Source organism: Hyla sarda, chromosome 3 (assembly GCF_029499605.1).
Source record: "Hyla sarda isolate aHylSar1 chromosome 3, aHylSar1.hap1, whole genome shotgun sequence".
NCBI classification, from domain to species: Eukaryota; Metazoa; Chordata; class Amphibia; order Anura; family Hylidae; genus Hyla; species Hyla sarda.
The window spans coordinates 385,646,320-385,671,327 of NC_079191.1; the positions used below are offsets into that span (position 1 = coordinate 385,646,320).

Here is a 25,008-nt window from a genome sequence, read left to right on the forward strand (position 1 = left end):
TTCCTCTTACATGCTTTCCTTAGTTGTGAACTCTTCGCACCCTGTGATACGTTCTCACTGTAGTCTTAAAATATTTAATCAAAGTCACAATCTCATTTCTTCCTCCTCCTAGCTATGAAGCAGCCAGCTGAACCATTCTACCTTCAGCATCCTCCTCTTGTTTCCTTATCTGTAATTACTCTTCATATTTCATCTGTCATTTCTGAGACAGTCAAGTGCAACCTGATACTCTATCATTAAATGTAAGTAAATGTTCTCCCCAATTATAGTTAGCAGTCTATCATGTTATGTTGTTATGCGTACTAACAAATCATGGAAAGAGTGTATTTGCCTTGCTGTAAATATTTTTGATAAATACCTTGGAAAATATATGTTATGACAGTATGTAAAACTGTTTACAATACAAAAACGTAAATTTTTTTACCTATTGTTTTATGTAGCCCCAACATATTCCAAAGTGCTGGACACAGATTATCACTGTTCACATCATTTTCTGTCCCCAACTGTGTCCGCTTGCTATAATATTTAGACACACATTCTCCAATTTCTTAAAGTGGACCTGTCAGCAAAATAACATGGGTGTAAATAAGTCTATGGCTACACAGAGTTTTTTTATCAGGATTGCAAGAAATTCTTTCTTTTATTTTTTATTCCACAGTTCTTTCCATAAGCCTTTTGTACATATATTAATTAGGTTCTAGTGCCCAGGTGTGTGGCCTAGCATGACAAGAGCCCAAGATTAGCAAGTCCATCTTCTGTTAAATAAACCTACTCACCCTCTTAGCAAGCATGTAGGAGGTGAATACAATTAGATGAGTTGTGAAAAAGATTAGATGGGCTAACCCTGGGAACTTGCATGCTGGGAATGCCCCCTTGGCTCTTGAGTTCATAAGAAATTTACTATTGAGTTTGTTATTGCATTGAATGAAAGCTGTGTAAAGATCAATGGCGTGACCCACATTGCCACCTAACCGGTTCAAGTACTCCCGAGGGAGTTGTCTAAGTAGCCTCCTGGCTTTCCCCCTCCACCCCCGCATGGGGAACTGAATTCTGCTACAGTGGACTACCAAGTTTTTTCCTCTGAGAGTAGTCCCAGTATAAGTGGCAGCTAGACTTGAGGACCAAGAAACACCAGTGAAATGTACCGAGGGGCTACGCAAAGTTGAGTCCAGAAAACAAGCCAAGGACTTGGGCTGGTAGCATATAGACATGGCCAGGGGCAAGCAGAACAGGTTTAAAGTCAGAATCAAGCCAAGGTCAGAAAAAGGAGATGAAAGATAGTACAAATTAGCAGGCAAGGACAGGAGTTAAAGCAGCAAGTCAGGGGCATACACTGTGACAAAAACAAATGCACTGGAACACCCTTGCTGGAACACTAGGAATCTTTTCCTCAGGCAGGTAAAGAAAGGGGAAGCTTCCAGATATACCCAATAATCGTAAGTAAAAGGTGAAGAAAGGATTTGGACAGAGCTAAAGAACACAGACCACTATGATGTGAGGAAGCACAAACCGGCAACCCATTGGAAATGCCCACTTGGAAGCTCAGCATGCTGGCAGGAATGGACCGCCACCATTACAAGCTATATTAACAGATCTTTACTAAGCTCACCCTGGTGGTGGCAGCACACAGCCAAGGTTGTATTATCTAATCCTATTGCTGGCAAGAGATCGTTTTGTTCTCTGTATCACCAAGATGATCAGACTAACTAATAAGCACAACATTTAGACCGATTTTGATAAAACAATTGTGATACATGTACTCCAAATAGTTTTACAATTAACATGAGGTTTAAGAGTATAACTATTCAGTCAACATACAATAAACTTAAACAGATGTAGCAGATAACATTAGTCAATATAGAAGAATTTAGCCTGTTATAGGGCACAATTAGTTTTTGTATAAGGATTGTTATTTGCAATTGTCCTTGGGGATACAAGTAATCCTACTGAAATATCACAGTACTCAAGACAGTTTAATGACAAAGTCAGCTCTGCTACATCTGTATATGTAATAATGTTAAAAAGGGGAGGAAAAATGACCTGAATGAGACTTTGAAATTAATGTGCTGGGGATGTTGTCCAAGTACATAAACATTTTTTGCAGTACTCTTTTTTTTTGTTTCTAAGGGTTATGTGGGTCCCACTGATCGTCCATCAAGCAATACTCTGCAGTAGTACAGTTTTATGTTATTTTGTGGTTCCCAGGTTCAGACTGACATTAGAAACTGTTCCATATTATCCCTATACTATACAATTTATAAAAAGTGTGTGACTTTTCTGTGACCTTCAGAAAACCGATAACCAAAATTCCTGTTCCAAAATCTTACTTTGGGTTCTTCTGTTCTCATAATTCTTTTTTATCAGTGTAATTTATGCAGTGATATATTTCCCTACAGTCATAGTGTTTGGCCCACATAAAAATATAGTAGCAAGTTTCGCAATAACCATGGCTTGTAAACAAATCGTTTGTTGAGCCTATTTTGTCTGTACGACTTATAAATCAGGTTCTAAGTCTATGAATCATAGAAGTCCACATACCTTTCCATTAGTTCTGATTTTTGCAGTCTTGCAGGTTTTCTATTTAGTTGAGTTTTGTTTTATATTTTAAACTGATGAGAAAACCTTTTGAATATATTTTTTCAGCTGACCATCTCATATCAGGCAGATTCAATAAATGATCATAGATATATACTTGTCCTAGATATATATTTGCATCCATCGCCTGTCATTAAGGTTCTTACCCATCACCAGTGTTCTTGACCCTTGTATACCCTTTATACCTGACCTGCTGTGACCCAACCTCTGCTTATGATATGATGCTGCCTTCACTTCCTGAATTTGTACTGGTTTGACGCTTGCTTGCCCTGACTTTCGGCTTTCTTATTCTGTACTACGCTCCCCTCTAGGTTTTGAGGCTTGTTTTGGATTAACCCCTTGTCTGCTGAATTGATGCCTATTTAACCGGCATGACGCTTACCTGGCCTGTCTGACTTCTCTGACATACCATGCACTTGGTGAGTGTAGGGACCATTGCCAAGTTGGGGGCCACCACTTAGGGCGGATCGTCCAAGTAGGCTGGGATTGTTGTTGGGGCAAGATTCAGGTCTGCACTTGTCCCTTCACTGGATGTGCATTGAATTTTCCTTTACAGTGACACCATATAAATAGGAGACGACAAGAGCATGAATGGAGCACTTGAATGAAACTTCATTGCTGTTTGCTGGTAGCACCGAAATGCTGAATGTCCCTTTGGTCTTCTTATTTGTGGGGGTCCAATATGTTGTATTCAACTGAGAATTCCCTTTTCGTCATGTAGAAAAAAATTGCTCCCTTCAACACCTTGAGGCGAAACAAAACCAACCTGAGCAACCTAGTCCTCAAAGATATTGCAGACCAACCTTCACCTGGTCCTCAAACATATAGCTAAAGTGCTCTCCATGGTATGTATGCTATGGGTTTTGAATAATTTTGTTCTTTTCTGTAGTCAGTAAAGGAAATTTACAGAAAGTGGGTAGGACATTACGAAATACATACAATATACATAAGAAATGCATGCAATACATTATGATTCACACATATTTTTATGAATTATATCACCCTATAAAACTAATCTTTATTGTCAAGTAAAAAAACAGAGTTTTTAACTTTGGCCAAGACCCTTTTTAAGTAAATTTTAAATGTCTGGAAGATGTGAAATGACACCATTACTACCAGTGAGTTGGCACAGATTTCTGGACAAAATGACATTCCTGACGGGAAGTAAGGACATACATTATCTCTAGAGTTCTGTCATTGCAAGTAAAATTAGATGAGTATGCAGCTGAAATGCATACAAGGTTTTAAAGGGTTTGTAGCTCTAAAATTATGTCAATTAAAATAAAAGAAGATAAAGTGGATAATGTAACTAATTTCTTTATCTTTTGTAAGAAATACAAATTTGTCTTAATGTGGTTATATCAATTTTATTCCCTTGTCACCAGTATTTATACTGCAATGCTATTAGCATAAGTACAAAAAAGTTTATTGCTCTCAGAGAGATGAAATAGCAGTCTTGCAGATCTAAGTTTAATATTAGTGGAAATGTCCTCTAAAATAGCCCCTTAAATGCTTTTGCTTGTGGTCTTATTGGGTCAGGGTCTTTTTTGGGACCACCCTTCACCTTTATTTGGTAATGAGGAAGAATAGGTTCAACCGGTCTGTGTGCCCAAAATTCCACCCTGAGACACGTCTTCCTTTAATTCATCAAACTAGTTTACAAAGTTCAGAATCCTTCTATCTTGGTCAGAATTGAGTGGTTAGAAAGAGTGTCTTTCACGTTGGAGGACCTTTCCTGTCTTGCATTACATATAAAACCCATTGACTCAAATGGCCACTGTGTAATTCTTACTTTCCACAGTGGAGGCACTGCAGAGAAAGTGAACATTTAAGGCAGCTATACTTTTTAATGACTGTCGGCTGACAGTTATCTCTATAGACATCCCCATACACATGAACAATTATATGTTATCAATAGCAAAGAAGAGGTGTAAGCTGCAGCCAGACTGCTCTTGTGTCAGCTTATTCCTTCCAGGAAAAAATCCAACATGCCAGACATCTGTTGGTTGAGAGTCAGGAGACTGCTATACACCTTAAAGGGGAACTCCGGTGGAAACAAGTAGAAAACAAATGTTTTCAAATCAACTGTTGCCTGAAAGTTAAACAGATTTGTAAATGATTTCTATTAAAAAATCTTAATCCTTGCAGTACTTATCAGCTGCTGTATAAAACAGAGAAATTTGTGAATTTCTTTTCTGTCAAACAACAGTGCTCTCTGCTGATACCTCTGTCCATGTCAGGATCTGTCCAAATTAGAATCATATCCCCATAGAAAACCTTTCCTGCTCTGGACAGTTCCTGACACGGACAGAGGTCTCAGCAGAGAGCACTGTTGTCAGGCTTGAAAGAACGTTACTCATTTCTCTGTAGTATATCTGAAGTATACAGCAGCTAATAAGTACTGGAAGGAATAAGATTTTTAAATAGAAGGGATTTACAAATCTGTTTAACTTTCTTGCACCAGTTGATTTGAAAACTTTTTTTTCCACCGGAGTTCCCCTTTAACCCCTTAACCCCTTAAGGACGCAGGGTTTTTCAGTTTTTGCACTTTCATTTTTTCCTCCTTACCTTTTAAAAATCATAACCCTTTTAACTTTCCACCTAAAAATCCACATTATGGCTTGTTTTTTGTGTCAACAATTCTACTTTGCAGGACATTAGTCATTTAACCCAAAAATTCACGGCGAAACGGGAAACAAAATCATTGTGTGACAAAATCAAAGAAAAAACACCATTTTGTAAATTTGGGGGCTTCCGTTTCTACGCAGTGCATATTTCTGTAAAAATTACACCTTATAATTATTCTGTAGGTCCATACGGTTAAAATGATACCCTACTTATATAGGTTAGATATTGTCGTACTTCGGAAAAAAATCATAACTACATGCAGGAAAATTTATACGTTTAAAAATGTCCTCTTTTGACCTCTATAACTTTTTTATTTTTCCACGTACAGGGCGGTATGAGGACTTATTTTTATTGGGGCCATTTTTGTTTTGATCAGACTTTTTGATCACTTTTTATTCATTTTTTAATGGTATAAAAAGTGACCAAAAATACGCTTTTTTTGGAATTTGGAATTTTTCTACGTGTACGCCATTGACCGTGCGGTTTAATTAATGATATATGTTTATAGTTTGGACATTTACGCACGCAGCGATACCACATATGTTTATTTTTATTTACACTGTTTTATTTTTTTTTTATGGGAAAAGGGGGGTGATTCAATTTTATTAGGGAAGGGGTTAAATGACTTTTATTAACACAACTTTTTTTTTGCAGTGTTATAGCTCCCATAGGGACCTATAACACTGCACACACTGATCTCTCATGCTGATCACTGGCGTGTATTAACACGCCTGTGATCAGTGTTATCGGTTGACTGCTCCTGCCGGGATCTCAGGCACGGAGCAGTCCTTCATCGATTGGACACCGAGGAGGCAGGTAAGGGCCCTCCCGGTGTCCTGTAAGCTGTTCGGGACTCCGCGATTTCACCGCGGCGGTCCCGATCAGCCCGACTGAGCAGCCGGGTTACTTTCACTTTAATTTCAGACGCGGCGGTCAGCTTTGTTCGCCGCGTCTGAAGGGTTAATACAGGGCATCATCGTGATCGGTGATGTCCTGTATTAGCCGCGGGTCCCGGCCGTTGATAGCCGCCGGGATCGACCCAATATGATGCGGAGACACCGCGTGACCCCGCGGCATATCGCGGCAGCCGGCGGAGGACGTACATATACGTCCTTCGTCGTTAAGGGGTTAAGGACCTGGGGGGTTTCCGTTTTTGCACTTTTGTTTTTTCCTCCTTACCTTTAAAAAATCATAATTCTTTAAATTTGGCACCTAAAAATCCATATGATGGCTTACTTTTTGTGCCAGCAATTCTACTTTGTAATGACATCAGTCATTTTACCCAAAAATCTACGGTGAAATGAAAAAAAAAATCATTGTGCAACAAAATTGAAGAAAAAATGCAATTTTGTAAGTTTTGGGGGCTTCCGTTTCTACACAGTACATTTTTCGGTAAAAATGACACCTTCTCTTTATTCTGTAGGTCCATACAATTAAAATCATACCCTACTTATGTAGGTTTGATTTTGTCGTAGTTCTGAAAAAAATCATAACTGCATGCAGGAAAATGTGTAAGTTTAAAATTGTCATCTTCTGACCCCTATAACTTTTTATTTTTCTGCGTATGGGGCTGTATGAGGGATTATTTTTTGGCACCATGATCTGAAGTTTTTAGTGGTACCATTTTTGTATTGATTGTACTTCTTGATCACTTTTTATACATTTTTTCATGATATAAAAAGTGACCAAAAATAAGCTAATTTGGAGTTTTGGGAATTTGTTTGCGCTTTTGCGCGTACACCATTGACCGTGCGGTTTAATTAACAATATATTTTTATAATTCAGACATTTCCGCACGGCAATACCACATATGTTTATTTTTATTTACACAGTTTTTTTTTTTTTAAATGGGAAAAGGATTAACATTTTTATTAGGGAAGGGGTTAAATGATCTTTTTTTGCAATGTTGTAGCCCCCATAGGGGGCTACGACACTGCTCACACTGATCTTTTACATTTATCTTTGTTAGCCCATAGGATAACATAGATCAATGATTCTGCCACTTGACTGCTCATGCCTGGATCTCAGGCACTGAGAAGTCATTCAGCGATCAGACACCAGGAGGCAGGTAGCAGGACCCTCCTTGTGTCCTACAGCTGTTCAGGATGCCGCAATTTCGCCACGGCGATCCCGAACAGCCCCCTGAGCTAACCGGCAGCAGTTTAGTTTCACTTTAGATGCAGCGATCAACTTTGAACGCCACGTCTAAAGGGTTAATAGCACGCGGCACCAGGATTTGTGTCACGCGCTATTAGCCACGGGTCCCGGCCGTTGTTAGAGGCAGGGCCCGACCCGCTATGATGCAGGGCCACGCCGTGGGTCCTGGTATGCCCTGGGTCCTTAATCTGTTAAGGACGCAGGGCGTATCCATACGCTTTCATCCCGAGTCCTTAAGGACGCAGGGCGTATGGATACGCCCGTGGGAATTCTGGTCCCCACTGCTAGCCGGTTGGGGACCGGATCGGGAAGCCTGCTAAAATCATTCAGCAGGCACCCCGGCACATCGCCCAGGGGGATCCTGAGACCCCCCCCCCCCCATGTCAGCGATCAGAGAAAATCGCATGTCAATTCAGACATGCGATTTTCTCCAATTCCGGGCTGATCGGGTCCCTGGTGACCCGATCATCCGGAAAATAGGGATGATCGGAGTTGTCAATGACAGCCCCGATCAGCCTAAGGGATTGGAGTGAGGTCACAGTGCTGAGATCTCCTCCTATCCCCTGCCATTAGTCAGAACTGAGTTCTGACCAATGGCAGCGCAGGACAGGGGGTTGCCATGGCAACCCCCATTCTGCCCACCCCTGGATGTCGAGGGGATCGTGGGAAGAAGATGGAGGCCGGTACCTGCAGGAGAAGATGCCTGGGGACCCCGGATCTTCGCTGGAGATTGCTGGATACTGAATCAGGTAGGGAAGCGACGGTGGGGGGGTGAATTGAAAGTGAGAGTAAAACGATCTTTACTGTGGCAACCACTAGGAAGGCCAAACTGCAAATCCAAGCATGCCCAGACAGCCAAAGGCTGTCTGGGCATGCTGGGAGTTGTAGTTTTGCAACATCTGGAGGGTCACAGTTTGGAGACCACTGTTACAGTGATGCCCAAACAGTAGCCCTCCAGATGTTGCCAAACTACATCTCTCAGCATGCCTGGACTGCCCAGGCATGCTGGGAGTTGTAGTTCTGTAACATCTGTCCCTTCAGATTTAGCAATTTTCATGAATTTTTTGAAAATTGCTGCTCTACTTTGAAGCCCTCTAATTTTTTCAAAAAGCAAAAATATGTCAATTTTATGATGCCAACATAAAGTGGACATATTGTATTTGTGAATAAAAAATAAAATGTATTGTGAATATCCATTTTCCTTACCAGTAGAGAGCTTCAAAGTTAGAAAAATGCAAAATTTTCTAAATTTTCATGAAATTTGGGGATTTTTCACCAAAAAAGGATGTCCCCTGCGCGTCGCTTCGTGGGCTGGGCTTGGGCCGTGATGCGAGTGACGTTCTTCCTGTGCGAAGGCACTGTTACCGCCATCAGCGATGCCGCACATGGACCTGGTATTGTTTATACACAAGGTAGGCATTTACCGCGCGCTTATGGGCCATATACATAGATAGGTGTGCGTCATGATTTCACCACCCACATGTGGGGCGCAGTATTATGACCTGGGCTCAGGGAGATCTGATTCGATTGGTCTCTGGGAATATAAAAGGAGGAGCGGGAGTGTCTTAGACCACGCCCCAGATGAAGCAGTAAGCGAAACGTCGGGTACAGCGTGTGGCTACTCAGGTATACTCCTTCCCACTGTGGTTTTACATGTACTATTGTTCACTTATATGTATTTGGAGTACTTAATATCTCTCCTTGTGTAGAATTTCTTACTTGGGCTTTGTCCCAAGCTGTAGGGTTAGACTTTAACATGCTTTCCCTTGCACTTTATCATGTAATGCATATGTATCATTGACTTTAAGCCACCGCCTTTTGTTCTGGCCCATTTGGACCTTTTTTTTTATTGCTATTGTACTCTATTACACACAATGGCCCTTATTTACTAAGAGTGTTGTGTAGGTTTCTTTGTGGGTTTTAATTCCCTACAATTTATTTTCCACGGTATTTACTAAGGTTTCCCTACATTTTCCACTTTCCCTACACTTTGCTTTTTTTTTACACATGCTCTGATCTGTCAGGTTTTCCTCAGCTCAAATCCACCACATTTTATGTGGAAACCTTAGTAAATATGTTGGGTTTTTGGGAAAATGTCAGGAACAAGCCCCTGTCCTGAGACCACGCCCCCTTTCCCCAGAAGCCATGCCCCTTTTTCGGGGTTTTTCTTAGCAAAATATAGAGTCAGTCTTTTTTTTTTTTTTTTATTCTGGCGCAAATACTGGCGCAGACAGAATTTCTGGCGCAATGCGACAGAATCTGGCACACAATCCAACAAAACATGTCGGGTTTGCAATAGTAAATGAGGGCCTATGTGTGTGTTTTTTAAGCATCTTTTGTAATCAATAAAGTTAATCTTTGATCCGTGAACGCATTTGGTTCTTTTTTTTGTTTTCATCTCATGTAGCATGGGATCAGTTACCCATTGGGGTTACTGTGTATATTTATGAACATTTGTTAGCTGGGACTATAACATGGGACAATTATCAACCTATTAACAGCCATAATACAATCCCGTTTAGACACAGCCCATAGTATTCTGGTGGCACAGAATACCACCAGAATACCCCCCCCCCCCTCCCACACACACACAAACGCACAGTCAATCTCAATACCTCATCCCAACCTCCCCGACAAAAAACAAACACACACAGATCTTAGACTTGTCTGAAAAACCTATAATAATGTAAACACAAACAGCTGGTTAGCAAACAGTTCCTTAGCTTAAAGGGGTAGTCCAGGGGTGAAAAACTTATCCCCGATCCTAAGGATAGGGGATAAGTTTGAGATCGCGGGGGGTCCGACCGCTGGGGCCCCCTGCGATCTCTCTGTACGTGGCCCCGGCTCTCCGCCGAGATAGTGGGTGTCGACCCCCGCACGAGGCGGCGGCCGACACGCCCCCTCAATACATCTCTATGGCAGAGCCGGAGATTGCCGAAGGCAGCGCTTCGGCTCTGCCATAGAGTTGTATTGAGTGGGCGTGTCGGCCGCCGCCTCGTGCGGAGGTCGACACGCCCCCTTTCAGCGGGCTGTCGGGGCTCCGTACAGGAGATCGCAGGGGGCCCCAGCGGTCGGACTCCCCGCGATCTGCAACTAATCCCCTATCCTTAGGATAGGGGATAAGTTGCTCACCACTGAATCACCACTGGACTACTCCTTTAACCTGTAATAGTACCCAGCACCTACTTGTCACCTGAGGTTAGACAGCACACTACCCCCCCCCCCCCCCACCTCCGACCGACACACCACAGACAGATACATTTATAGACACACTCACCTGGCCATCTGTGGTTTTTTCTTTCCTGCAGCAGCAGGGACTGAGGTGCGACATTGCTGACGTCCTCCTGCGCGGGTCTGTGGAGCAATGTCCCTTGTGCGACATTCCCCATCAGTCCCGGCTGCAGGCTCACTGTTTTAAAGGCCGCAGCGCGGCTTTAGAATGGTGGCGTCTCCAGCTTTCATATTTTGCGGGGGCAACTAGGGGGGCAGGGGGCATAAGTGGGAAGGCCTTGTCACTCCCTGTTGTTACATAGTTCATCATGTCTTTCATTGCACACTGATTGACACCAGACACTGACTTTGGAGTTGACTGGCGGAAGGTATTTCCGAAAAACACCCTCACACAGTGTCCATTTAGGAGGTTAGAGGGAAAGCAGTTACCGTGCAGATGGGCCCGCACCTGATAGACGCTGCGAGGTAGTGGATGACTAAAAAGGAAGCAGCTTGGACAGGGCGAGACTGGGACTAAAAGGCTGTCAATATTACCTCCCATTCCATATCAGAAAAAAAAAGAGTTGCGGTGCTGCAAATTATGCTTTATTTTGGCCCCTTTTGTCACTATTTCCTTAAAAATGTAAACCACACACAGCTTTTAACAATTAGTTGCCAGCTATTAACCCCTTCCCGCTATGGGACGTATGCATAGGTCCCAGCGCCTGACGTGTTTTCCTGTAAGAGCTCTTAAAATATATACTGTACCTATTGATCCCACACAGTGTCACATCCCAGAAAAAAAAATTTAAAGTGATGAAAAATTCTCATGTATGCCAAATTGTTCCCAAAATGACATGGAGCAAAAAAACTATTCCAACACAGCTTAATAAAACAGTTACAGGGATCAGAAACATTTTAAGCATACCCATTTGTTTAAACTAGTAAATAATTTTAAAAAACTATAGAAATTGGTTATGGTAATCGTACTGACCTGAAGAATAAAAATAACCTGTCCGTTTTACTGCAGGAAAAACAGCTTTCTATTGGGAGGCACATGAGGGGGGCACAGCATGATGTAATGGGGCACCGGCCCCCTCTGGCCCCTCCCTGGAGACGCCACTGCTTTATAACAGGCCCTGCACTAGCTGCTTTAGCGTGGGGCAAAAGGCTAACTGCTTTGGGCCCCCAGGAATGACAGGGCCCAGAGCAGCTGCCCCTTTTGCCCCGCGTTAAAGACGGCCCTGGTGATGGCAGTGGTTGACTGAGGGGGCAGTCCCTGTGGGAACAATACGTCACAAGGACCAGGAAAAAGCTAAGAGCAGCAGGTATCGGGAGCCATAGTAAAGGCAGCAGCAGGGGATCAGGACAGGTGAGCATGGTGTCCTTTTTATTTTTACAGGACCCCCAGCAAAATAAAAAAAAAAAATGGTGCTTTTTGGAATACCACTTTAATTAAAATCTAGGGGTGATTTATCTTAAGCACAAATTTTTGTACAGTGCGAAACCTTTTACGCAAGTGTGTGTTTTCCCAGTTTCTGAGACGTCTGAGACGTGGTGGACGTCAATTCATAAATTTGCACCCCTGCATGGTGAAAATAACGGTGAAAAGCTCACACACATTCCTTTGATAGCTGGTCACTGGGGTACATTTGTTCAACTATAATAAATTCAACGCACCAACCAGCAAATCTGCAAATGAAGCCAAGTGCAAAGCAAGATAAATGAGGAAGCCAGCCCAGACAACCTATAAAAATACTGCAAAACTAGGTGTTAACTGTGGTGCAAATCAATATGCAATATACAGTCATGGCCGTAAATGTTGACACCCCTGACATTTTTCAAGAAAATTAAGTATTTCTCACAGAAAAGGATTGCAGTAACACATGTTTCTGTATACACATGTTTATTCCCTTTGTGTGTATTGGAACTAAACCAAAAAAGGGAGGGAAAAAAGCTAATTGGACATAATATCACACCAAACTCCAAAAATGGGCTGGACAAAATTATTGTCCTCTTTTCAAAATTGTGGATGAATGAGATTGTTTCAACCATGTGATGCTCCATCAAACTCACCTAGGGCAAGTAACAGGTGTTGGCAATATAAAAATTACACCTGAAAGCAGATAAAAAGAAGAGAAGTTCACTTCATCTTTGCATTGTGTGTCTGTGTGTGCCACACTAAGCATGGACAACAGAAAAAGGAGAAGAGAACAGTCTGAGGACTTGAGAACCAAATTTGTGGAAAAATATCAACAATCTCAAGGCTACAAGTCCATCTCCAGAAATCTAGATTTGCCTTTGTCCACATTTATCAAGAAGTTTGCTACCCATGGCACTGTAGCTAATCTCCCTGGGCATGGACAGAAGAGAAAAATTGATGAAAGGTGTCAACACAGGATACTGTCCTGCAGGCTCTGGAAGCATCAGTGCCATCGCAAATTATCCATCAACATTTAAATGAAACGCTATGGCAGGAGACCAAGGAGGACCCCACTGCTGACACAGAGACATAAAAAAGCAAGACTGCATTTTGCTAAAATGAACTTGATTAAGCCAAAATCCTTCTGAGAAATCGTCTTGTGGACAGATGAGACCAAGATAAAGCACATCATTCTACTGTTTACCAAAAATTTAATGAGGCCTACAAAGAAAAGAACACAGTACCTACAGTGAAATATGGTGGAGGTTCAATGATGTTTTGGGGTTGTTTTGCTGCCTCTGGGACTGGGTGCCTTGAATGTGTGCAAGATCATGAAATCTGAGGATTATCAATGGATTTTTGGTTGCACTGTACAGCCCAGTGTCACAAAGCTGGGTTTGCGTCCAAGATCTTGTGTCTTCCAGCAGGACAATGACCCCAAACATATGTAAAAAAGCACCCAGAAATGGATGGCAACAAAGCTGTTGGAGAGTTCTGAAGTGGCCAGCGATGAGTCCAGATCTAAATCCCATTGAACACCTGTGGAGAGATCTTAAGATAGCTGTTGGGAAAAGGCGCCCTTCCAATAAGAGAGACCTGGAGCAGTTTGCAAAGGAAGAGTGGTCCAACATTCCGGCTGAGAGGAGTAAGAAGCTTATTGATGGTCATAGGAAGCGACTGATTTCAGTAATTTTTTCCCAAGGGAGTGCAACCAAATATTAAGTTAAGGGTGCCAATAATTTTGTCCAGCACATTTTTGGAGTTTGGTGTGACATTATGTCCAATTTGCTTTTTTTCCTCCCTTTCTTGGTTTAATTCCAATAAACACAAAGGGAATAAACATGTGTATAGCAAAACATGTGTTACTGCAATCCTTTCCTGTGAGAAATACTTCATTTTCTTGAAAAATTTCAGGGGTGCCAACATTTACGGCCATGACTGTATAATCAGCGCCCGCTATTTAACAGGCCCACGCCAGTTGATAGATCCCAACAGCCCCCCCCCCCCCCTTGAAAACTTTTATGTGACTATTTCCACCACATTTTTTGGCAAGATCATGTCCTAATCTGGCAGCTTCGGTGTGTCTTTCAAGCTTCACTGATAAATGAAACCTTGCCTGCTCTGGCACTTAGCGACGGAGTAACGAAAACCATACCAGGGTCCTTATTCACTGTACGCTGCCATTCTGTAAGACGTCTACAGCCGCAACACATCATGCTGTCAATTCCAACACTTCATGTCCTTTATAGTCAAGGAGTGCTCAAGGATTTTGTCCTTTTCCTCCTTTTTGTGATTTCTGCTGTGTTTGAGTATGGTAATGTTGCAAATAATTACTTGAGAAGAGACCTGTTCTCCACATTTAAACAATAGCTGGGTTACAGCTTGGAAATGATCAAGATCTAGAAGCAAACCTTAATGGAAAACAGAAAAAAAAACTCTCCCTCGCTGTAGCTACCCCGTCATATGTTAGGACATGTGGCAGGTTGACTGCTCATTAATTCTATTTATATCAGTATGATAATACACCCCACCGAGTACACATGTGTTAAAATATTCATAGATTATGGCTTGAGATGGCAGATATAGATTTAGTGGCAGGAGAACGCTATTGTCATAATACAAAGTAAACACAATCTTTTTTCTTTATTATAGTTATTATATGCTTATTGTGCTGCATATATATATATGCCGCATCATATTTTATAGACAGCCTACAGGAGAGTAGAGCTCTGTATAATAAAACTGTATGAGTGCCAAAGTATGCTTTACCGTTATTCTAAAGAGTATTACCATGAAGAATTTTTCAAAGCTGCTTGTATTTTATAAAACTTATATGAGATACAAATACATCCTGATTCATTTTAGTTTGTTTTAAAGAGAAACCAATCTTAAATAAAAAGTAATTATTTTAAAGTAAATAAAGTTATTTGTTTTAATATTAAGAATTATGCTATTTTCTATTGTATCAATATCTCATGGTTTTTAGGATTTGTTTGAATGATTGTTTTCTTTGTTGAAATCTTCATTGTTTACTTACAGGTCATGTTAAAGGGGCATTCTGGCCATAGATATCTTATCGCCTATCAAAAGGATGTCTGTGGCTGGAATACCCCTTTAAAGGGATATATAGATTTCAAGAAAAAAAAAAACTATTTATAGACCATTGTGCAAATAAAATAAACTACACCATACTCATCTCTCCCAGTCTCTCCCAGTCCAACACTGGTGCTATTTTTCTGATGTCATTTTCTCCTGGCTCTGAAGATCACTTTCCGAACACATTTCAACCTCAACAATTGGCTGTAGTAGGTTCAAAACACCAACAGGAGAGCTGGGAGGTTGTCATTGGAGTAAGCAAGCAGAGGCACCAGGGCAGAGCATCGGCATTGGACTGGGCTGGGTGAGAATAGTGTAGTTTGTTATTTTACACACACAGCAGGCTGGATGTTTTTTGATTTAGCTAACTTGGAGAACCCCTTTAAGAATTCATCATAAGAGCAGAATTGTCTGTTGTGGCAGATGCAGCTACAAAACCACACTTGCATACTAGGCTGTAGTTTCCAAAATGACATTGATTAAAAGCAATTTGATTGTTGAAGGGCAACTATTGTTTTAAGAAATTTCTGACATGTCATAGTGAAATGTCAGAAATTTACATCAAGGGAGGTCTGGATGCTGAGACCTCCACCTATCGCTAAAACAAAGGGGCAGAAGCGTTCAGCACCATGTCCTTTCATTTCCTCCTGGCACTGTCTGGTTCTCCTCTGTATGCAGATTTGTGGAATGTCTGCAATACTTTCGGATGGGAAATAGAGGGGAAAATAATCTTGTCATATAGACACAGTTTTATTATATAACTAAATTCAAGGAGATGTTATACAGTGTTCCCTCAACATACTATGGTAATTCGTTCCAAATGAACCATCTATTGTTGAAACCATCGTATGTTGAGGGATCCGTGCAATGTTAAATATAGGAAGGTATACTCACTTATCCCCGCCGCTCCGGACCATCACCGCTGCCCTGGATGCCGCCGTCCATCGCTGTCGCCGCGTCCTCGTGGTGTCCCCACCGCACCAGACTTCTCCGCTGCCCAGGATCGTCGTTCCTTATTGCCGTCATCACGTTGCTACGCACACCACTCCTATTGGATGACGGGACGGCGTGCGCGGCGATGTGGTGACAACGATGGAGAGCGACGGCGATGCAGGGGATCCCGAAGAGGATGGTCCGGAGCACCGGGGACATGTAAGTGATCGTCACCGGACCACACGGGGCACCTTAAACGGCTATCCGGCGGCAGCTGAAGCAGTCTGCGCTGCCGGATAGCCATTTATGCGATGGCTCCGACATCCAAAAGCATTGTATGTTGATGCTGCCTTCAACATGCGATGGCCTCTCAGAGGTATGTTGAAATTATCGTATGTCGGGGGCCATCGTAGGTCGGGGAGTATTAATCTAATATTCCATGTAATGCTTTTATACTGGAACTTATTTAAAGAAGAAAAAAAAGATAAACATTGTATAATCAGTGCTTTCTTTCCAATACAAACTTTTTGCATTCTGTCTTCAGACAGCTACATAAACTTTTGATATGTCATGAATGGGGGGCTGCAGGGAGCAGGGAGCTAGTGAGCCCTAAAGCTGTCCTTAAGACAGCCTAAGCTGACCCTGCCTACTTGCCTAGACACCCTAGCGGTGAATGACAACTGAGCACCGGTCCCTTCCTGCGCTAAAGTGCATGGGCGCCAAAGTCAACAAAACAAACTGTACATGTTGGGAAACAAGTCGGGATCATAACAGGAATGCTACAAAGCAACAAACATATAAAGACAGGATATAGCATACTAACAAGCAGTTCAATAACCATGATCAACATTAACGGCAGATAAGATAATAAGAACAAGACTAGATATGAGGATAAATATATAGTAGACCAAACCAGGAGATGTAGGGGACAAAACCAGGAGATGTAGGGGACAAAACCAGGAGATGTAGGGGATGAACAGGTAACAGAATGTCTGAACACTAAACGGGTCAGGAAAGCAAGGGCGCTGTTCACACTGGACTCAGAACAAGGAACACACTAGACACCCCACTCCAATCAAGGAGGGACAACAATACTAATAGACTCCTAGCTAGCGGGCACTCTCCATAAAGTGATCAGGATACTGGCCTAAAAGGAAACAAAAATTCTAACTACAAGCAAACACGGGTACAGACACAAGGCTAACTCACTCCTAGATAGACGGATAGCAGGAGGCTCAGAACAGGATTCTATCATAGGAGATCCAGGATCAAACAGGGTCAAAACAGGACTGACAAACACACAGTGTGAACACGGACTATGAAACAAAGCATATGTAGAACAAACAATACAGGAATACTTAAACCCGACAAAGGTACTAAAACAAAGCAAGCTAAAATCTAGATATTAGACAGGACAGGTAACCTTGGTTAAAACTCAGGATACATGTGCTCAAACAGACACAGTGAACATAATGCAAACATGGTCAAAGTAACAGGTGTAATATCCAGCCCAGAACAGCACCTGAAGAGGCCTTATATATCCTCCCAGTGCTGAAGGGTTAACTCTTCCCAAACCAGGAAGAATAAACACAAACCTAAAGTCTGAACAGGACCCCAAAGCAGAAAAATGCAAAACACAGACAAACGGACATTACATGATATTTATCAAAGTTTTAATTGATTGGGTCTCAAACTGACCCCAACCTATCACTAGAATAGGTCGGGGGAAGGGTGTACCAAGTGCATTCTCTCCTGGCTCTGTTCCCTGTGCCTGAGACAGTGTCATAAAGCCTATCTATGGGACCTAGAGTCTATGGAACCATAATGCAAGTCTATGGGTCTTGGTATTTATTATGTTAAATAATAGTTACTGTCATAATTCAACTGGAGGCTTTAAATTTCTAGACGAATCATCCATAGGCTATGTTCACACATCAGAATTTTCAAGTGGAATTCCGCAGAAATATTCTGCTCGGACACTCCCCTGCAGCAGAGTTCCATTGATTTCATTAGGATTCTGCTGTGCACACAGCAGGAACATTTAAATGTGCAGAATGTACGCCGTGTTTTCCGGGCAAGGAATCGGCCGTATGAGCATGGCCTTTGGCTGGGTTTATACGACAGAATTTCCTCACTCTGTTTTCCTATGCAAAAACCATGGCGGTGAGGAAATTCTGTCGTGTGAACCCAGGCTTAGAGTTTCTTGGCTATGTTCACACTATGGAATGTCCGCACAAATAATCTTTATGCAGATATTCTGCAAACTGTGGGCGTTGGCATAAACATGCCAGCACAAGGACAGCATGGAAATGTGCCGTTACATGTTCCGTGTGGAGTTCAGAATTTCCATACTGGAAACATCTGGCACAGAAATTCCACCGTGTGTACAGTGCAGCAGAATCCCATTGAATTCAACGGGACGCTGCAGGGGAATCTCTGTGCCGAATTCCAATGTGGAATCTGGCTCAGAAATTCCGATGTGTGTACATGACCTTAGAGTTCTCTGTGTCATAGCTCATAGCAAATTCTTCTGAGTTGTTTTTTTTATTTTTTTTTCATCATCTGTTTCCCTAACTACTGCATCTTCTTAAGCTATAAGTGATGGACCCAAAAAGTTGCAGCTCAAAATTTGCTTTCAGTTGCTAGGCAACTGGATACTTCTTTTCCTTTTTCTCTGGCTTCTTTTTCCTCCCATGACTATGCAAACTTCTGCTTTGTACAAGGGCACCAGGTTGCCAAGTTGACATAAGGACTAGTGACCTTTTACAGGGGAATCACTCTCATATTGTCTCATGATTAGGTTACGCCTTCCTGTCTTCTTGATCCTGATTTTGGCTTTATTTCCTGACTACACTTATGCCTTTATGAGTAATAACTCATGGTCCTGACTCCTGGCAATCCCTACTATGCTGTGGCCTTGTCGCTTGTATTTGTGGTATGACTCCTGGTCCTCACTCCCGGCTACTCCTAATGCAATTGCGGCCTAGACTTTTGGATATTTTGCTTAGTACCTGTAGTGCTACTTCTGGCCTGCTCCTGTTGCTGACTTTGCTCCTGCCTCTTTTTCCGAGGCATTTGTATACTGATTGCTCTCCTGGTGATTACTTGGCTCTCTTTCCAATCATGCCAAACTCCACCAGTGCCATCACCTCCATCCATAACTGTTCTGAGAACTAAAACCTGAGATTTATCCTGCAGATGAGTCAATACCTCTTTAATGGAGTTAAGGGTACAAAACAAGAGATTCACGGTATGTATATGAGATGTATATGAGATCTAGCAGGAGCGGTGATGTCATCCTGTAGCTCACAGGCCGGTTGACCCAGGACAGGCCACTTCCTCTGACCCATTAAGTCAGTATTTTCCAAGCAGTGTGTCTCTAGCTGTTTCAAAACTGCAACTCACGTTATGCTTCTTAACACACTGTTTGGAAAACACTGCATTAAGTGCTGTGATTTTCTGTGGGTCAGACTTGTGATCACATGACTCAGTTACAGTAATTAAACGCATAGAGGCAGCTGTGCTGGAATAAAACAAATGGTGCTATACAACTAGTGATGGTAGGAGTGCATGACATAGGCAAAAACAACTGCTTCTTGCAAATAAAAGTAAGAGCCCTTCTGCCTATGATGCTTTTAACACTTCATAAATATTTTTCTATTTTTGAATTGGTAATGTACTTTTCGAGATACAAATCCCAGTTAGTACTATTTGGTGTCTCCTTCAAGTTTCTCTCCGCACTTTATTACTAAGCTGAAGTAGTTGAATTCCAAAACTGCTCTCATGCAATCCCCTTATATCATATTGTGTTCTAGATTCTGTACATCATCCAGGTTTGCTTCCATCTGGATTTCTAATAAGGTTAAAATGATTGATCTTTCTATAAACAACTTAAGCTTTCTGATTCATTAAGTGGAAATTTTTTCATCAGTCCATTACTCCTTAAAGCTACCAACTTTGTTCCTTTTGTCATCTAACTACATCCCAATCTGGAATATGATTCTTAAAAAAAATAGAAAAGACGAAAACCCTCTTAACTCACATCCTAAATCACGTTGTATACCGAAGAGCGTAGAAACCCCAAATAAAAACTTCCAGTCTTTCTGCTTTGAAGGGATTCGTTCAATTACCTGGGCAACTCGTTCCGTTCATATATTCTTTTAATTTTTCTTTCTGTTGTTTCGGAATATGATGGAAGGAACAGGATTCAGAATTAATGTACCCTAAATAAGGATAATACTTGTCAGCAAAAATCAGAGACCTTAACCAAACCCAGACAGAGCTCCGGTAGGATGGAATTCATCAAGCTTTGTCTCCTGTTAAATGAGCTACATAATTAATTATTCATGTGTCTCTTATTCTGCGTCAGTAAGTTGAGCAACATGAAGGATCTGAATTGGCTCAAACATAGGACTGGAGGAATAATAAAAAAATTAAACCTAAAAAAAAAAAAAAAATAGGGGGATTAAGTCGTAACATAAATGACCCCATATTCCAGACAGAAGGTCGTAAGATATTCCATTCTTACCGTCAAGCAATAAATAGTATTTCAAGATACCTGAAAACTCTCTAAGACACAAAAGATATAATGTATTTTTCTCCAAACTGACATGCCTTTATAGGTAAACTTTAAAGGTTAAGAAAAACATGGCTTTTTTTTTTTTTTTTTTTTTTTTATAAACAGCACCACACATGCCCACATATGGTGTATGATTGGGCTAGAAATTAGCAAACCTCCGAAGCCTTGTAAGGATTCACTCAATTTGCCCATTAAATTTAATTTAGATTTAACAGCCAAATTCAGACTTCAAAAGACAGGAGTCCCTGCAAATGTACACTGAGCAACCAGGCCTTGTGCTATTTAGTTAACATAGAGATTACTATCTCTGGCTGGCTACAGACATTCTCCTTACTCCCTACTCCTGTACAAACCGTCCTTGGTGCCCTAGACAGATAGCATAGGCTGCAGGGAGCAGGGACTTCTGTCAAAGGCGGGAATGCCTACTCCTGTACATTCACATACACTGTATGCCTCACTGTTCATATCTGTTCAGCTTGGCTCAGAGCACCCATCCCAGCTGAAGCCGACGGTATAACCAGCAATTCACTTGGGATTGCCACATGATTCTGAGCAGCTGCACACACTTAGGGGTGAGGCATACAGTGTACAGAAAATGACAAAAAATTAGAAATTTCTATTCACATTAATGTAATACCGTACACAACCCATGACTGCAATACCAGATACATCCTATGAACAAGTGGGGCCATGTGAAAGCATGTTTTTCTGATCATGAACAACCCCTTTAAAATGCTTAGTTTTAATCTGTTAAGGACCCATGACGTAACGTTGGCCCCGCGTCATAGCGGGTCGGGCCCGGCCTCTAACAATGGCCGGGACCCGTGGCTAATCGCGCGATTGCAGTGCGGCGCGCTATTAACCCTTTAGATGCGGTGTTCAAAGTTGAACGCCATGTCTAAAGTGAAAGTAAAACCATGCCTGTTAGCCCAGGGAGCTGTTCGGGATCGCTGCGGTGTAATCGCGGCATCCCGAACAGCTCTGGGACAGGAGGAGGGTCTCCTACCTTGCCTCCTGGTGTCCGATCGCCGAATGACTGCTCAGTGCCTGAGATCCAGGCATGAGCAGTCAAGCGGCAGAATCATTGATCACTGGTTTCCTATGAGAAAGCATTGAACAATGTAAAAGATCAGTGTGTGCAGTGTTATAGCTCCCTATGGGAGCTATAAAATTGCAAAAAAAAAGTGAAAAAAAAGTGAATAAAGATCATTTAACCCCTTCCCTATTAAAAGTTTGAATCACCCCCCTTTTCCCATTTAAAAAAAAAACCTGTATAAATAAAATTAAACATATGTGGTATCCCCGCATGCATAAATGTCCGAACTATAAAAATATATCATTAATTAAACCGCACGGACAATGAAAAATTGCACAGTCCAGAATAGTGTATTTTTGGTCACTTTTTATATCATGTAAAAAAGAATAAAACGCAATCAATAAGTCTGATCAATACAAAAATGGTACCACAAAAAACTTCAGATTACGGCGCAAAAAATTTGCCGTCATACCGCCCCATACACGGAAAAATAAAAAAGTTATAGGGGTCAGAAGATGACAATTTTAAACGTATACATTTTCCTGCATGTAGTTATGATTTTTTCCAGAAGTACGACAAAATCAAACCTATATAAGTTGGGTATCATTTTAACCGTATGGACCTACAGAATGAAGGGAATGTGTCATTTTTACCAAAAAATTTACTGTGCAGAAACGGAAGCCCCCAAAAGTTATAAAATGGCTTGTTTTTTTTTCAATTTTGTCTCACAATGATTTTTTTTCCCGTTTCGCTGTAGATTTTTGGGTAAAATCACTGATGTCATTACAAAATAGAATTGGTGGTGCAAACAATAAGCCATCATATGTATTTTTAGGTGCAAAATTTAAAGAGTTATGATTTTTTAAAGGTAAGGAGCAAAAAACTAAAATACAAAAACGGAAAAATCCCTGGTCCTTAAGGGGTTCAAGAGTGAAATGAAGAAAAGAAACATTGATCAATGGGTCAATGGAGGAATTTACTAATATTGTCTAATTCTTAGACGGTGTAAATTTAGACAGTCAGACTTCAGATGTCTATGTTTGCACGGTCCATTCATTATAGCCCAATTATTAACTGGGCAACCTTTTGGTGCAATTGTGGCACATGTGCAGACCACGCCTTTTCCATATAAGCCACATCCCTTCCTGAACAAACCACATTTTTTTTTTGTGTGTGCACTTTGCATAGTAAATTGCTGTGCGCTGCAATTCAGGTGCTTATGGAGCCAATAAGACGAAACCCTATGTACTAGTAATCAGAAATACATAATCAGACGTTTAAAAAATAAATAAAAAATGAGTAATAATTTGTCCTTATGACTGAATTTGTAATGTTTTGAAGCAATAAAGGTGATAATCATTTTGTATTCACTGAGAATAATTTGTATTTAATGTGAATAAAATAGGAAATTATTACCTTTGATACTTATTGTTTGTATCATTCACATTTTATTGTTTGCAAATACATATTGTTACCTTGATAAAAATATTTTCTCAGCATCTTTGACATATTGGAAAGGTTATAGCGGTCTTCTCTTTTGTACTGTCATTCTTGCCCCCTTTGTATCATTGAACATATGGCAGTCACCCTCTCTGGATCCTTAAACAACAGGAGGGACTTGATTTTTATTCTGTATCCTGTCACCAATAAATCCCATGATATTTTTCGAGCTTGAGACTTGACTTGTGTGTACCATGAGGATCCGACTCGTGTTCTGCATTTTTTCAGGAGCCCTTTTATCGGTTAATTAAAGACGATATAAATCTGACGCTATAAGATAAATATAGGGAACCTGACAGAATCAGTAATAGTCACCCTTGTCTGAGTGTGAATCACCATTATAAAGATTATCCTTTTGAAACTTTAGAGCATTGACTTGGCTTTGTTGGTTTAATCCTCCCGTCTGCTTTGTGCAACCTGAGACCCTTTGCTGTCATCTTTATCCAAAATTCAGCCAAAATTTCCTGAGCTTTCACTCAGTCATTAAAATCAGCATTCATGACGTTTGAAGATCAAGCTTTTCAGCGCACCACAAAGATTCATTTCCTCCGAAGAGATGGCTTCATGTCCGATAAATATTTCATTTCATTTTAGTATGAATTGTTGTCTTGTCTGTGTGTAAAAAGCTGTTGTGGCAAGTGCATTCTATCACTGCAGTATATGACCAGAGCACAACCATTCTTTATCTTTCTCTCTCTTTTGTTTTATTTTATTTATTTTAGGAGTAATTGTAGGAATTCAAGAAAGATGAGAAGGCTGCTCTACTGGATTATACAATTCTATCTTGAGTATTATGCAATTACTATATCATTGTATTGAGAGTTCTACAAATTAATTAACAAAAGCACAAAATGTATCTGCATCTGTATGTAAAAATTGTATAAAGAAGCATAAAGGAAAAAACTTATCTGACTCTAAACCAGCCTGGGGATGTCAGTAAACTTAGCATCACTGGCAGCCATTAAACTAATACTGTAAGGGGCAAGGGAACCACTAGGTCATCTCTGCTGGGTCAGAGGAGTATGTGTATTAAAGAGTTGGGTAGTGTTTTTTGTTTTTTCTTTGATATATTTAAAAAAAAAAAAAGTTTTTTTCTGTTTGTTTTTAAGAACCTTAATTTAGTTATTATTGGCCAGTTTCAATGTTTCCATTAATATCCATCACTATATAATATTATATTATATTAATATTATTCTAAAGCAAATATATTTTATGGTCTACTCACATGCACAGATTCCTGCACATCTCTTAAAGCCGACACTCACTCACCTAGACAGGAAATAGAGTATAGTATATGCATGCCTATGTTCAGACAGGCAGCCTTGCCCCAGTAATTGAAAAAAAAAAATAAGAAAATTAACATGATGGCAGTGAGCCCCCACTTGGCCCGGGCCCTTGGGCAGTGCCCAAATGCCTGACCTCTCAGTCTACCCCTGGCCCCTCATAACCTGTATGTGTATATACATTAACATATCTTACATTCTTACAATACAGGTAATAGAAACATCCATCTTTTATTAAATGTTTTTACCCATCGGAATCTCTTGTTTACTTTTTTATACATCAGATATAAGGCCCAAACATGAGCATCACCTTACATATTAGCTGACAAGTTTTATCTCCTACAAATACATATAAAAGAGGGAGTAGGGCATGTAAATCTGTCATTGTGTTTAACTTTTTGGATGACTAATGTTGAATAAAGATATATGAAACTACTTAATTCTTATCTATCAGCATCTTAACACTAATAGGATTTGCTTTAAATCATTCTATCAGGCCAAACATGTCTTTGTTTAAATCGATGACAAACTGACAATAAGATATGTCATCTGTAGTAAAGTATAATTG

General features: G+C 40.9%; 1 long non-coding RNA gene across 1 annotated transcript in view; it reads left to right on the forward strand.

Annotated features, from left to right (window-relative positions):
- Nucleotides 1-24,797, forward strand: part of LOC130362850 (uncharacterized) — a 51,520-nt gene extending 26,723 nt beyond the window's left edge. Inside the window, exons 4-5 of the long non-coding RNA XR_008891594.1 lie at nucleotides 113-242; nucleotides 23,880-24,797. This is a non-coding gene — a long non-coding RNA (uncharacterized LOC130362850). The remainder of the gene's footprint in view (nucleotides 1-112; nucleotides 243-23,879) is intronic.
- The last annotated feature ends 211 nt before the right edge of the window (nucleotides 24,798-25,008 follow it).